General features: G+C 42.4%; 1 protein-coding gene across 1 annotated transcript in view; it reads right to left on the bottom strand.

The window, feature by feature from the left end:
- Nucleotides 1–15,690, bottom strand: part of SLC9A9 (solute carrier family 9 member A9) — an 876,572-nt gene that overhangs the window by 708,724 nt on the left and 152,158 nt on the right. The window lies entirely within an intron of this gene.

The following is a 15,690-nucleotide window of genomic DNA, read 5'->3' as shown; positions in this document are numbered from 1 at the left end:
TGCAGCAACACAGGGCAACCTTCCAACTTCCCCAGAAAGACATAATCACTGGAGGGGGGGCTCAAGGATAATCATACTTCACACCCATTTTGCTAAAAATGGACCACTGAGGCAGAAACTACCTAGTGCATTTCTTTCTAGCTGTGGTTCATTCAGTTTAGTGTGGCAGCCATTATTATGGAAACTCTACCTTTTAGCTTCCGGATAAGTAATTGGAGCTTGAAATAATCGGGCATCACCACTGCCAATGATACAGTGGCCGCACATGTTAAAAAAAAATGCACATATACAGGTTGCTCTAAAAATGCAACAAATGTTCTTAAACCTTCTTTATAGAGGAGCTTCACCCAAATGGGGAAATTCCACTTTAAGGCCTCCTCCCCTGCACCTCTTTCAAAAATGTTACTTTTTTTTGGGGGGGGGCAGAAGTCCTACTTCCCCCTCCCTCCCTTGAGTCTTCTGGGACATGTCACAGGTTCCAGAAGACTGCGGGGTAGTTCACAATGCACAGTGCAGCTCGCACATGCACAGTGTGCCCACGGTTAAGATACCGCAGTTGGGGACCTGAAGACAGGTGGAGAAAAGGGCTCAGGTCAGCACAACACTGGATCCTGGGACGACAGACGAGTGTCTATTAAGTAAGAAGTTACAGTTTTTGTAGCTGCTGACTTTCAATTTTTACAAAAATTACTGGAGCACCTATCTAAGCATCCAATGTATGCCACCATTGGAGACAACTCTTACTCACAGTCTGTAAAAGGGCTAACATAAGAGTCTGTCACTGCCACCTGGGGATTGTATTGCCCCTGCCTTAAGGGGGAGACACCAACACATTTATGTTTCCACACAAACAAAATGTTTTCTCAAAGTTGTCACAGAAGAAATGTGCTATATTATAGCTGCTTACAACAAACAATGCTTCTCTTCAGTGGGTACCCCAGCAAGTTACCAGAAAAAAAAGCATGCACTCCTGAAAGGAGTGCCAGACCAAAGGATTAAAAGGATAAGTTCACTTTTTTATAACTAATAATAAATGCACATCTTTTTGCAGGTATAAAAGTATGCATTTTTTTTTTTTATTATTGTAAAGCATTGCACCCATGAACAGCAGTTTGCAGGTGCCATGCAAGTCTGTTCTGTCTGCTCTTTCCTTCAGATACACACTGACAAGAGTTGAGAACTACAAGCCAAAAGCCATAAAGGCTGGCTGTCGATACTTGCAATTTCCCATTTGCAGAACTCTGACAGTGAGCGCCAAGAGAAGATGCCTGCTGCTGTCACTGCGAGGAGGAGGAGAGAGGGAGAGGCTACAGCTGCTGGAACATGTAACATGTTCTAAAAAACACAATATAATGTAAATGTGACTGATATAATCACTAGTCTAACAAGCATAGAAAATCATGGATAGTATACATATAGATTAACCACTAGCTGACGGCCGTACGACTTTGTACAGCCGCAGCGCGGCTCTGAATCTCTAAGGCCCCGTACACACGACCGAGTTTCTCGGCAGAATTCAGCCAGAAACTCAGTCGGAGCTGGATTCTGCCGAGAAACTCGGTCGTGTGTACACTTTTCAGCGAGGAACCCGTCGAGGAACTCGTCGGGCCGAAAAGAGAACATGTTCTCTATTTTCTCGTTAGTCAATGGGAAAAGTCGGCTCGCCGAGTTCCTCGGCGGCTTCCACACTGAACTCGACGAGGAACTCGATGTGTTTGGCACATCGAGTTCCTTGGTCGTGTGTACGGGGGCCTCACAGGCCGTCTTTTTACGGCCGCCCCTTTGCTCATTCCCCGAACGCGCAGCGGGGAACTGCTGTGCTGGCCGTGTCCCTTGGACACAGCCAAACACAGATCGCGGTAAATAGCCAATCACAGCGGCTATTTACAGCGCGATCTGTGCGGCCAATGAGAGATGATCTCATATGTAAACATATGAGATCATCTCTCATTGCCGGCTCTCCCCTCCTCACACAGACACCGCGTGTGAGGAGGGAGAGGGAGAGAAATCAGTAACCAGCGCAAAAAAAAAGTGACTAACAAGTGCCACCACCTGTGCCCCCCACAGTACCACAGTGCCCCCAGTACTAAAGTGCCCCACACAGTACTACAGTGCCCCCCACACTACCACAGTACCCCCCACACTACCACCGTGCCCACCAGTACCACCGTGCCCACCAGTGCCACCAGTACCACCTGTGCCCAGTGCCCATCTGCCACCTCAGTGCACATCTGCAATCAGTGCCCACCTGTGCCACCTCATCAGTGCCCACCTGTGCCACAGTCAATCAGTGCACATCAGTACCCATCTCATCAGTACCCATCTCAGTGCCATCTGTGCCTCCTCATGAGTGCCATCTGTGCTGCCTCATTAGTGCCATCTGTGCCGCCTCATTAGTGCCATCTGTGCCACCTCATTAGTGCCATCTGTGCCACCTCATTAGTGCTATCTGTGCCGCCTCATCTGTGTCCACCAGTACACAGGCCTCATCGGTGCACATCAGTACCCATCTCATCAGTACCCATCTCAGTGCCATCTGTGCCACCTCATCAGTGCCACCTGTGCCACCTGGCTTGTTAGGGTCTCAAGAAATGAGATAGGCCTTCAGTGCATCAGGTGTGATCAGATGTGATCATTTTTTATGATTTGCACTATAGCTTGTAGACCCTAAAACTTTCACACAGACCAAATAATTTCCAAAAACTTTGGGTTATTTTTATCAAAGACGTGTAGCAGTATAAATTGTGGCCAAAATTTATGAAGAAAAATTAATAATTTGCAAAATTTTATCACAGAAACTAAGAAAAAAACTTTTTTTTTTCCAAATTTTCGGTCTTTTTTCATTAATAGCGCAGAAAATAAAAACTGCAGAGGTGATCAAATACCACCAAAAGAAAGCTCTATTTGTGGGGGAAAAGGGACAAAAAAATCATTTGGGTACAGTGTTGCATGACTGAGTAATTGTCATTCAAAGTGTAAGAGCACTGAAAGCTGAAAATTGGTCTGGTCAGGAGGGTGTTTAAGTGCCCAGTATGGAAATGGTTAAAAACACATATGTACATATTTTCTATGATATCCGTCACGGACGGCTTCTGTCAGATCGAGTGCCTTACACATGGGCTGAATGTCGGTCGGTTTTTATCGTCTGGCATTCAGCCCACGTCTATGGGGCTTATCTTTAAGACATATCTGACAGACATCATGGAAACAAAGACGGCCACATTGCAGGATAGATTATTCAAGAGGAGATCCTTAATGGTTTCAATGTGTGGTTTCTGTAGGGCAGACAGGACCAGACAGAGATTCCAATGAAACACTGGGTGCTATATTTGGGGTCCAATTTGTAAAAACTCCTTGAATAAATGTTTTTACAAGAGAAAGAAAAACCAAGGGCTTTTGAAAAAGGACATAAAACAGACAGAGCCAGAATCTGAGGTACCGAATATTCCCTAGGGTTGAAATGTCTGTGTTCACATCAGGAGAAGAAGGATCTCCAGATATAGTAGTTGATTTTCTTGAAGTGGTTTTTCTGGCCTTGGGTATATACGACTTCATCATTCCCAAAGTTCTTCAATGAGGATCATTGTTTCTGCTCTTCCCCTATCTCTTGTCCAGCAGTTGATGAAGAATTTGCACTGAAGGGAAGGCATTTATTAGCCTAAATGGTGTCCATTAAATTATTAGAGCATTAAATGCCAATGGAAAATTGTGCAGTGCTATAAGAATCGCATTAGTGCTTTATACGAATAATAAAAATGTACATAATACAAATATTTAAAAAATGAGTGCATGAAAAAGTGATGAGCAAAAAAGTCCCAATGAAGAGCCAGAAAGTAAGGGAAGCCATCTTCTCTGTATGTGATGTAAATTTCAACAGCCTTTAAGCTTCACAACAATAGGACAGCAGACCAACCCCTTGATTTGAAAAGATGGGGGCCTACCAAAAATAGATGACCCCCCCCCCGCCAAAAAAAGAAAAAGTGGTAAGGTAGTGCTCCTCGAGACCTCCAACTCTTCTCAAGCATTTTGCCAAAAGGCCACACACAGGGGCAGTTGAAAAAAACTCCCCAACTGCTCCTGAAAGCTAGATTCACAAAGAGTTACGCCGGTGTATCAGTAGATACGCCGTCGTAACTCGGAATCTAAGCCGTCGTATGTTTAAGTGTATTCTCAAACTGAGATACACTTAAACCTAGCTAAGATACGACTGCCTGCGCCATCATATCTTAGCTGTCTAGTTCCGCCGGCCACTAGGGGCGTGAATGCTGATTTACGCCTAGAATGCGTAAAAGAGAGATATACGCCGATTCACGAATGTGCGCTTGCCCGTCGCAGTAAAGTTACGCTGTTTACGTAAGGCGTTTTCCGGCGTAAAGTTAGTCGAACAAATAGCTGGCCTAGTCAATGTTAAGTATGGCCGTCGTTCCCGCGTCAAAATGTATTTTGTTTGCGTAAGTCGTCCGTGAATGAGGCTGCACGTAATTTACGTTCACGTCGAAACCAATATGTCCTTGCGGCGTACTTTGGAGCAATGCACACTGAGATATGTCCACGGACGGCGAATGCGCCGTTCGTAAAAAACATCAATCACGTCGGGTCACGAGTAATTTACATAAAACACGCCCCCTCATCCTCATTTGAATTAGGCGTGCTTACGCCAGCCCATTGACGCTACGCCGCTGTAACTTAGGAGGCAAGTGGTTTGTGAATACAGCACTTGCCTCACTGACTTACGGCGGTATATGCGATACGCTACGCCGCCTCAAAAGTGAGCCGCCCTACCTGAATCCAGCTACAAATGTTCATTTAGCAGCAGCAGTGTACATGAGGCTTTAAAATAAACCTACCATAATTATAGACTGATCATTTGTTTATCAATGGGCAAACGTACAAAATCAGCAGGGGGTCAAATACTTTTATTTTCCTCACTGTATATAGACAGATCCATGCAGTGGTTTAAGTTACATTATGGTCAGTAATGATGGTGTGTGTGAATATGAAAGTCTCAGAAGCACAACAAGCATGCCATATGCCAATAAACAGGGTGATCAAAGAGGGGGGTATAGCAGTGGCTTAGAGATGTTCAGGAGGTGCTACTACTGCCTGCTAAACACCTGTTTCTCTTGTTTTTACTTTAATTTTGAAGTTTCCCCAAAAGCAATTTTACATTGCAGGACCATGCTGCAACTTGTGAGCCAACCATTCTGTTTGCAGTTGCAGAGTGGTCCCATTGAACTCAACGGGTGGGCTTAAAGTGGAAGTCCAGGCTCTAATAAGTTTAAACTACCCCCACACCCCTCCTAACTCCTATTCTACCTACGCTGTAGAAAATGGAGGCTTATACTTACCTATTCTCAGATCACTCCAGCCCAGTCACATGATCAGCTCCCAGTGGTGGCATCATGGGAGAGGAGGGACAGCCGACAATGAATGCCCAATAATATGCTTATGGTTGACGTCTCCGCCCAGGCCTTTCGGTCATTGTCGCTGCTCTCTCCTCTCCCCTGAAGCTGACCACTGAGGAGATTACATGACCAGACAGGAGCGCTCTAAGAAAAATTTAAGTATAAGCATTTTTCTTTTTACAGTGTAGTTAGAATAGGAGTAGAAGTGTTTTTAAGTTCAATTAGTTAGAGCCTGGACTTCCATCAGTGTCACCTGTCAAACTCGGAGTTAAAAATGCTGGGGCCACAAAGCAAAGTATAGCAGCCACACCATGTGTACAGTCCTGTCTAATTTGGGAGGGCGACAAAACCATGGCTTAGCCACCTGTTTTTAGCACCCCCTGGTCGTCTGGCTAGAAGAGTCCCTACTAACGCACAACTCCTTAAACTTTATTCACATGTTAAGATGTTAATACTGGAGGAAATACACAGCTGAGAATGTATAACAGATTCATAAGCAGTGTCTCTTCAGGCATAGGTTTTCATACATCCCAACTTTTTTTAATTAAAAGGACAGAGTTGAGTAGGCAAAGAACATACCCATACAATGCCCCCAATTACAATGAACAAGAAGAAATATAATTCAGAAATTAGAAATTGGAATAAAATTCCAAAAGAGGAACAGTCTCTCTGAATGTGGGACAGTTAGGAGCTATTGGTTTAATGTGCTAGTCTTTTAACCCTTTTCCTAAAAACTCATGCACACTACTGTGATGTGATAACGATCATTATCATGATCGTTACTGTAATGCATGGTAACTCGCGTTGGTGTGATGCAGTGCCATTCATTCCTAATGGCATCACAATGTATTGACAGTACACCAGCATTTCAGCATACGGCAACACATTGTAATGCTCTACTGTGCATTGTAGAGTCTGCATTGCAAAAATGTCAGATTTGTATTTCTGTCCAGTGCATTGCCAGCCCTTTGCGTTTCCTAGACTATCTAAAAATAGAATTCGAGAATGTATATACTGATGTGTATTTTATAAATAAACTTTCATGTAATGCCTTATACTGTACAATATGATGTATATATTGATTTTTCTATGGTTAAGTCTTAGCATAACTAAAACTACAAAGAAGCCAATATGAAAATACTTTATAGTTACATGAACAGCAGTGTAGCTGTACAAGGATATTTCAAGTTCAGGGTAGTCCAGGAAGTTAACAGCAAATTAACTTAATAATCCATACAAAGGAGCCTTGCTGAATTTCCTGTGCAATAAACCCTTAAGAGAGGAGGATACTTAAGGAAGAGCTAAATCTACTGATTAATTTCAGCCTTCTCTCTGCAAACACAAATCAGTAAAATTGCTGACAGCCCATTTCTCTACATTAAAACTTCCAAAGGCTTATTAAATATTTGGTTCACTTTTGTACACTTTGGCCATCTTTATTGATATGATAATAACTAATTATGAGGGTAACCTATTATAAATAGTTCCAATTTTGGAGTACACATATACAGTATATTGTTCTTGATTCCTAAAGAGTTTGGTAACTGAAAACTTGTATTTTGGTACATGTAGAAAAATTAAACCAGCCAACAATACAATACAATACAATTCACACGGAAAGTATTCACAGCGCTTTACTTTTTCCACATTTTGTTATGTTACAGCCTTATTCCAAAATGGTTTCAATTCATTAATTTTCCTCCAAATTCTACAAACAATCCCATAATTACAACTTGAAAGAAATGTATTTGAAATGTTTGCAAATTTATTAAAGATAAGAAACAAAACAAATTTCAGATACATAAGTATTTACAGCCTTTGCTCAATACTTTGTTGAAGCACCCTTTGCACCAATTACAGCCTCAAGTCTTTTTTGAGTATTATACAAGCTTGGCACACCTATTTTTGGGCAGTTTTTCTCATTCCTCTTTGCAGGACCTTCCAAGCCTCATCAGGTTGGATGGGGAGCAATGGTGCACAGCCATTTTCAGATCTCTCCAGAGATGATCAATCAGGTTCAAGTCTGGGCCACTCAAGGACATTCACAGAGTTGTTCCATAGCCACTCCTTTGTTATCTTGGCTGTGTGCTTAGGGTCATTGTCCTGTTAAAGATGAACCTTCGCCCCAGTCGGAGGTCATGAGCCCTCTGGAGCAGGTTTTCATTGAGAATGTCCCTGTACATTGCTGCATTCATCTTCCCCCTTGTACCTGACTAGTCTCCCAGTTCCTGCCACTGAAAAACATCCCCAAGGTATTGGCCAGGTGATGACTGGTGCCTAGTTTCCTCCAGACATGATGCTTGTCATTTAGGCCAGAGTTCAATCTTTACTTTATCAGACCGGAGTCCTTCAGGTGCCTTTTGGCAAACTCCAGGCGGGCTGTCATGTGCCTTTCACGAAGGAGTTGCTTCGGTCTGGCCACGCTACCATACAGGCCCTATTGGTGGAGTGCTGTATAGATGGATGTTCTTCTGGAAGGTGTTCCTCTGTCCACAGAGAAATACTGGAGCTCTGTCAGAGTGATCATCGGGTTCTTGGTCACCTCCCTGATTTTTCCCCTGATTGCTCAATTTGGCCAGGTGGCCCACTCTAGAAAGAGTCCTGGTGGTTTCAAACTTCTTCCATTTATGGGTGATGGAGGCCACTGTATTCATTGGTATCTTCAATGCTGCAGAAACATTTCTGTACTCTTCCCCAGATATGTGCCTAGATACAAGTCTTTCTCTGAGGTCTACAGACAATTCATTGAACTTCATGCCTTGGTTTGTGCTCTGACATGTATTGTTAACTGTGGGATCTTATATAGACAGGTGTGTGCCTTTCTAAATCATGTTCAATCAACTGAATTTACCACAAGTGGACTCCAATAAAGTTGTAAAAACATCTCAAGTATGATCAGTGGAAACAGGATGCACCTGAGGTAAATTTTTTCAGTGTCATGGGATTTTTTATTTTTAATAAATTTGCAAAGATTTCAAAAAATGTATTTCACGTTGCCATTATGAGGTATTGTGTGTAGAATTTTGCGAAAAATAATGAATTTAATACATTTTGGAATAAGGCTGTAACATAACAAAATGTGCAAAAAGTGAAGGACTGTGAATACTTTCCGGATGCACTATATATCTCCATGGAACTCAGGTTCCTGGGACCTGCAGCATTTTCTCTATCGATTGTATAGGTAAAAGTAGCGTAAGCCTTAGGAGCTGGTTCACACCAGAATCGCACAGAAATGCAATCCACACTCCTGTCCAATTTGGAAGCCTATTCATTTGAATGGGCTGCATATTTCACTGGACCACACAAAAAGTACTGCATGCACTATTAAAAAATGTGCTGCATCAATTCACATGGTTCTGCAGTACCATGCAATCTGGTGTCTATAAATGCAATGTGTATTTACTCTGTGTTTGGGGTGCCATTAACAATGTATTGGCACGCACAGCAGATCACAAAGGCAGTGTATTTTGAACACACCATGTTCTGGTGTGAACTGGCCTATATATATATGGCCTATATATATATATATATATATATATTAGATGCAGTAAAAAAAAAGCAATAATAATGCACACAATGTAGTAATCTATAAAAACCATAGAGATTTCAGCATATTGTTGATGTATTAATGGTAATTGATATAGATTAGTGACCTTGACTGCTAAATAAGGCAAGATATGTTCTATATTTGAAATTTCCAGTTTTATAAGAGGCCACAAGTTATACTTAAAAAGCTTACCCTGCTCTCATATTAATCTGGTATTATCAGACTGGATACAGGACAATAAATCACTAATGTTTAATAAGCCTAGACCAAAGAATTAACGAGCTTAAACGCGCAGTATCAGTAAGGCACCTTGGGGAAGAGTTATATGGCTATAAAGTTGTATCAAGGTGTACTGGAACAACTTTCTGTGAAACTAACTGCTTTTGTTTTCTACAACTAGATTACTTTTAAACAATTATGTGTTTTAAGTCAAAATAATTGTGGGGAGGGGGGTATTGGGGAGGATGATTTGTCCCAGGAGTGGAAGTGGATTTGTGTTGGGAGGGAGAATTGATGGGGGGAGAGGATAAGTGCTCGGATTGCAAAGAAGAGGGGATTGTGCTGGGACTGGGGATTTGGGGAGGTTAAAGGAGGATTTATGCTGAGAAAGGGATATTGGGAGGGAGGATTTGTTCTGGAAGGGGAAAGATAATTTCTGCTGGGGAGGGGGTGAGCATGCAGATCAGTGCTGGATTATTATAATTTTTTTGGAGGGGAAGAAAGTGGAGAATTTTGTTAAAAGGATACCGTGGTTGAGAGTATTGCTTGCAGGGGGCATTTTGCACTCTCCTTACCCCTACACTGTGCATTACACACTCCTGTCCCCTGCATTCTGTGTATTACATACTCCTACTTTTGTTTTTCCAGTGCTCTTTTTTGCTAGACCAACTATAGGTAGGGGCATGGTCAGGTGATCACCTGCCCACTATCTATTGATTAGCACTCCTGTGCTCCTATTGAGGAGACTTTAAAATTCATAGTTAGGACTGCAGTACACAGAGTGCCTTGACGGGGCCTGCAGCTTACACAGGTATTTGCAAATACATGCAACTAAGCCTCTGTTTTTAATGCATACAGCTAGACAGGTTAATTTGGTTTATTGTTTTTTTTGGTTGGCAACTTCGAGCCTGGCTATTATGGAAACATATTTATATATATTATATATATATATATATATATATATATTTAATCGCATACTGCTAAAAACGCATTTCATCTAAAGTCCCATAACTGGATGGAGGCCTGTGGTAGTTCTATCATATGCCTCATGTAAAGTCCCAACCCTATCCCCCCTTTTTTTGAACCATACCGGGCCACATGCCCTCAACATGGGGGGTGCTTTGTGATGGGGGGGCCCTCTGCAATGGAAGCTTTTGCTTGCTGTGGCACAGCATTTAAGCAAATCGTATAAATACATGAAAGCCCAGGTTTTGCTTAACCACACGCCCTGAGTCTTTTGTATAGTTTTCTTTTTTGTAAAACTTTTTTGAAAAACTTAATAAAGATGATCTGATTAAAAAAATTAAAAAACATCTACTGAGTCCAGTAAGCTGAAGAACAGTTGGGAAGGAGAGATTTTTTTTATGCCTCTCATTGTCTCAAAAAGAATAGTGGCAAATATGATAAAAAAAGGCCTACATATTTAAGTACAAAATGTTAATATAGATACAGTAGTAAGATACATTATTGCAAATTCAGTAACAGTAAACAGACAGGTTACGTTCTCCAACCTACAGTATATGCACCCAATACATTGAAATCAAAGTTTTATTGTCATCTGGTTAAAAAAAAAAGTGGATTTTTTCGTGCCCTGGAAAATGTACCGTAAAAGGAAAACACTAATTTAACATGCCACTCAAAATCTTTTTCACAGAAAATCCTTTCATGCAATAATTTTTTGGTATTGGGGAATATTTTGGTTGATAAAATTACTACTAAAATGTATAATAAAGTGTATTCAGAAGAGCCTGGGCCCAGACGGTTTCACCGTTCAGTATTTTAAACATTTTGAGAACATTATGGCGCCTCATTTTGTAAGAACTTTTGATAGCCTCTAAAAGCAGCCACCCCCCACAATATCTATTGGCTGCTTATAGAACAGTGATCCTGAAGAAAGGGAAATATCACAGCGTGGTCTCAAAGTACCACCCTATATCCGTTCTTAACATGGATGTTAGGTTGTACGCAAAAATTCTGGCTAACAGGTTGTTACGTTGCTCCCCATATTAATCTCTCACAGGTGGGTTCTGTCCCAGGCTGAGAGGCATGGGACAACACCATTAAAGTAATTATTCTCCAGCTTTAGGTGAAGTCAACCAGTACCAGAAGCCTTCTCCTGTCCTTGGATGCAGAGAAGGCCTTTTATAGGGTAGCAGGGGACTACCTGGAGGCGGTCCTGGCATCCTTGGGTTTCAGGTCCTGCTTTTGTAGGCGGATCCTATAACTTTACACTAATCCCTTAGTGAAGGTCAAAGTCAATAGCTATCTTTCTAATAGCTTGGTGATTCGCATTGGCACGAGACAGGGTTGTCCTCTCTCGTTATTGATCCTTATTCTGTTCCTGGATTTCTTTGCTCTACCCAGGCCCACACGGATGTGAGGGGCTTTACAGTGGCAGGCAAAGCTTATAAGCTTGCAGGATACGCAGACTACCTTATGTTCTTCCTTATGGAACCGCATGTGTAAATGCCGAATATGATGGAAGCCCTTTAAGATTTTCTGGCCATGTCAAATTTCAGTGGCAATTATACATCATAAGTCGTTTGCTCTCGTTTGGGCTTGTGTCCGCAGGACATGGCCTTATGTAAACAGAATTTCCCTTTTACCTGGAAAAAAAGATGCCACTACATACCTTGGGATAGAGCTTTCTTGGACATTTTGCAACTTATTTTGCTTAAAGTGGATGTAAACCCTCCATACACCCAGTGAAGTGAACAGCCTCAGAGGATACACAGAGATTTACCAAATCTCCCTACATAGATTTTACATGTATATATGCTGTCTTCACTTTTATATGCGGTTAAGAAAATTCAGATCGTGTTAGGAGATTTTCTCTTCCTGTTTAACACAGAGTGTGATGTCTGGCCATACAGTTAAGATAGATAACATTGCTGATTGGAGGAAAGGCACACATCCCCTCTCATCATGGGCAGAGACTCTGAGGTGTTTTGTAATAGGGCCAGCTCTCTGTTAATCTATTTTAGCAACCTCCCCTGACAGAAATTTCAGGCTGCTTTTATCTAAAGTGTCAAGGAATTTGTCAGGAGTTAACAGGCTGATAACAGAGGAACGGTTCAGGAGAGAGCTAAGGGACTTAGCTGTTTGAAGAGAGATGACAAAATACTGCAGATATATGTGCCCAGCTCAAATTTCATGAATTGGGTTTACATCCATTTTAACTTTCCACCCCTGCTGCAGCGTATTTAACAAGATCTCCAGGCATAGGACTTGAAACAGTTGTCCTGGTTTGGTGGGGCAGGGGCTCTAAAAATGACCTTCCCTGATTCTTGTATGTTATGCAGGCAGTGCCAATAGCTTTACCTAAGCCATTTGTTTCTACCTTCCTTCAGAAATATAACTGGGCTAGACACCTTGCAAGGTCGATTGGATCCAACACCATTATATTAAGGATTGGGTGGGTCTGGAATAGGTCTTTCTGGATGGTCTTTTACCAGTGGCTCCATTGGTGCATACTGCACTTTCCCAGGCTCAGACAGCTGATCACCCATTCAGAAACGCTAAATAAGGCGTTAGAGGGGGGCGGGGTCACCCATTTACGTCTCCGGGTGGCCCCGCCCTTAGCTATACAACAGCTGTCACCGGCGGGAGAAGCATCACTCGGCGGAGCCGCAACAGTTCCACCTCCATGGGAGGCTCTGCCGAGTGATGCTTCTCCCGCCGGTGACAGCTGTTATATAGCCGAGGGCGGGGCCACCCAGAGACGTAAATGACCCTGCCCCATTCGAATGCCACAGGGAAACCCCCACGGCATCAGAGGGGGGTAGGGTGACCCGTTTAGGTAACTGGGTGGCCTCCCCTCAGCTATATAACAGCTGTCATGGCGGGAGAAGCGTCACTCAGCGGCCGCCTCCCATGGAGGAGGAGCTGTTGCTTTTTTTTATTTTTATTCGGTCATCGGCGTGAGATGGATCTACATCGCTGGAAATGTTTATATTTATTTAATTTTTTATATTTTAATAAAGGACTTGTCTCAAGCGGTCTCTTGTCTTTTTTTTACTATTTGAGACTTTTTTGGGTGAAATGGTAGGAGTACAATGTACCTGTTACCAATTCACATGGGGGGACCAAGATCTGGGGGTCCCCTTGTTAAAGGGGGCTTTCAGATTATGATAAGCCCCCTGCCCACAGACCCCCACAACCACCGGTCAATGGTTGTGGGGATGAGGCCCCTGTCCCCATCAACATGGGGACAAGGTGTTTTGTGGGTCAGAGCCCAAAGTATCCTCCCTATGTTGAGGGCATGTGGTCTGGTAAGGTTCAGGAGGGGGGGGTGCTCTTGTCCCCCCTCTTTTCCTGTGGCCTGCCAGGTTTGCGTGCTTGGATAAGAGTCTGGTATGTATTTTTGGGGGTACCCCTAGGCCATTTAAAAAAAAAATTGGTACAGGGTTCCCCTTAATATCCATACCAGACCTGAAGGGCCCGGTATGGAATTTGGGGGGACCCCCACGCAATTTTTTTTTAATTTTGGTTTGGCGTTCCCCTTAATATTCATAACAGACCCAAAGGGCCTGGTAATGGACTGGGGGAAATCCATGCCTTTTTTTTTAATGAGTTTTATCTGTATTGCCGAGACCCGACAATTCATTACAGCAACATCAGTTTTAAAAATATTTTTTTCCTTTAGAAATGTCATTTTGCTGTGGGACTGTTCTAAACATGGGAAAAATGCACCACTTTACAGGCATACTATAGACACCCCCAGGCCCAAAATTTAAAGTAATATTTCACTTCTATTTTTTCGCTTTAAGCGATTAAAATCACTGCCCCCCAAAAAACTGACGTTTTTAAAACTTTTTTTTGCATTGATACATGTCCCCTGGGGCAGGACCCGGTGTTCCCAAACACTTTTTATGACAATACCTTGCATATAAGCCTTTAAAATTGGCACTTTTGATTTTTCATGTTAATCTCCCATACACTTTTAAACTGTGTTCTGCGGCTTTCGAATTTTCTGCAAACACCGCATAATGTTTGGTATTTGGCGTACACCCGATGTTCGAGTCGAACATTGGGCTCATTCCTACTTATGGCAAAGTGCTACAAAGACCTCCAGGAGGGACCATTTTCTAAGATCCAGCCGCTGGTGAGAAAATCTGCCTGCCATATTTCCACGCCTTGAATGTGAACTGCGGATAGGCCTGGATCATGAAGTTCTCCCCAAGAGAGAATCTAATCTGGTTAAATTTGAGTGCCGTGACTCCTGGTGCCTCCTTGATTATCCGACTGGATTCTTCTCAGATGTTCTTGAAGAGGAGTTCAGTATTAAAGTGATTATAAAGCCTAAGATTTTTTTACCTTAATTCATTCCTTGCATTAAGGTAAAAAATGCTTTGGTAGTAGTATTCCACCTCACCCCTTCCACATAACTGCGCCCTAATTCGATCCGGCGCTGTGCCAGTCTGTAGCTGCTCTCTCCCCCCCTACTTCCTGGTCTCACAGGCTTTGCTGAAGCAGTGGGAGCCATTGTCAATCAAAGCCAGTGACAATGGAGCAGGGGGCAGGACTGAGCCCCACTGTCTGTGTCTATAGATGCAGACAGAGGGGCCTGGGAGCAAGCCTGAATGAGTACCCCCATAGGAAGCGGCTTCCCAAGGGGGCACTCACCAAAAAGGAGAAGCCGGAATTGACAGAAGTGGACCCGAGAAGAGTTTGTTCGAGTATAAACCATTTTTTTATTTGTATTTACAATCAATTTAAAAAGGATGACAACATCTCCCTGAATTCCACCAGGTTGACGGGAAGCGAGCTTCCTCTAACAGCCACGTACTCAGCACACTGCAAAAAATACTCACATGCAAGGGAAATAAAAAAATAGCATTTTTGCTTGAACATGATTGGATGATAGAAATCAGCAGAGCTTCCATTAATTTCAAAGCTTCCTCTCTTTGATCTAGATATCTAAAGCAACTGCACTTGCAGTGCACAGTATATCTGCCTTTAGTAAATCAACCTCCCCATTTAGAGACAAGCCTAGGTACCTGTGAGATGGGTTCAGCGATGTCTAGACATGTGCACACTGAAATATTCCATTTCAGAATTTTGTTTTTGTCCAAAAAATGTATTTAGTTACTCCCGAAATTTGTTTATTTATTTGGTTTAGTTAAAAAATGCATTTGTCCGAAAATCCGAATTAAGTTTGAATCTGTCATTGAAGGCTTATGGTGTCTGTCGAATGTTCCAAGAAGATTCAACGAAGCAGCTAATCTGTATGACGCCGCAATTGTACATTTCTGGTCGAATGTTCCGCCTACAAACTATAGAAGAATTCTAATGTTGTATGACACTAGTAAAAATTATATTTATAAATTATTATTACTAGTCAACCATCATTCAAATTCTTCTATAGCATATGGGCTGAGCATTCGTCCAGATATGTACGATTGCGGCGTGGTACAGTTTAGCTGCTTGTGGAATCTTCTTAGAACTTTCGACAGACACCATAAGCCATCAATGACAGATTCAACGTTTGTATGTTTTTCGCTGCTTAGTCGAATCTTC

This window comes from Rana temporaria, chromosome 4 (genome assembly GCF_905171775.1).
Source record: "Rana temporaria chromosome 4, aRanTem1.1, whole genome shotgun sequence".
NCBI lineage: Eukaryota > Metazoa > Chordata > Amphibia > Anura > Ranidae > Rana > Rana temporaria.
The sequence above is the reverse complement of the archived record's forward strand: the minus strand, read 5'-3'. Positions and strand labels throughout refer to the sequence as shown.